Raw genomic sequence first — 624 nt, 5'->3', positions numbered from 1 at the left:
AGTGGGAGGGTCCCATCTTCTGTTGCTAGGTAGAGCCGCCTAGATGGGTGAGGGTAAGTGTCATTTAGAAGACTCTGATGCTTTACTTGCCTCAATAAAGTTTCTGTTCTGGATGTCAGATGCCTCCAGAGTGTGTAAGAACCTCTGTCTCTTCAGGTTTTGAGATTTCCCTCCCCTCACCCTTGAAATGGGCTCCTGTGGGAGCAGGACAGAGAGAAATGTCTTGCTGTGGGGTCCCAGGTGTCTGGGGCTTAGGCTCCTACTTTGAGTTCTTTCAGATCTTTCATGGAAAGACTTCTGGACTGGGAGGAAGGGAGCCTGGTTTCAATACTAACTCTTTGACCTTGAGCAAGTTGCTTCCTTCCTTGGCTTTGCATTCCTCATCTGACAAATGGGCCAGTGAATCCATCTGTCCCCCTTCCTTCCTTTCTTCCTTCAGGGAGGTTGTGAGGAATCTCTGGCTGTTAAAGCTTCTGGGTTTGCAAGTTCTGGTTTGTGACAGGGATCTGCACAGGGGACCATGTCTAGGAGTGATCAAGAAGTCATCCTTTTAGGCCGTCAGGCTCTGAGTCTCACAAGGGCCAGAGCAGGGCAGATGGTCTCGTCTCATGGAATAAACCAGTC

This window comes from Eumetopias jubatus, unplaced genomic scaffold, assembly GCF_037043125.1.
Source record: "Eumetopias jubatus isolate StellerSeaLion01/CBP00866 unplaced genomic scaffold, mEumJub1_p1.0 scaffold_13, whole genome shotgun sequence".
Classification (NCBI taxonomy): Eukaryota; Metazoa; Chordata; class Mammalia; order Carnivora; family Otariidae; genus Eumetopias; species Eumetopias jubatus.
The sequence above is the reverse complement of the archived record's forward strand: the minus strand, read 5'-3'. Positions refer to the sequence as shown.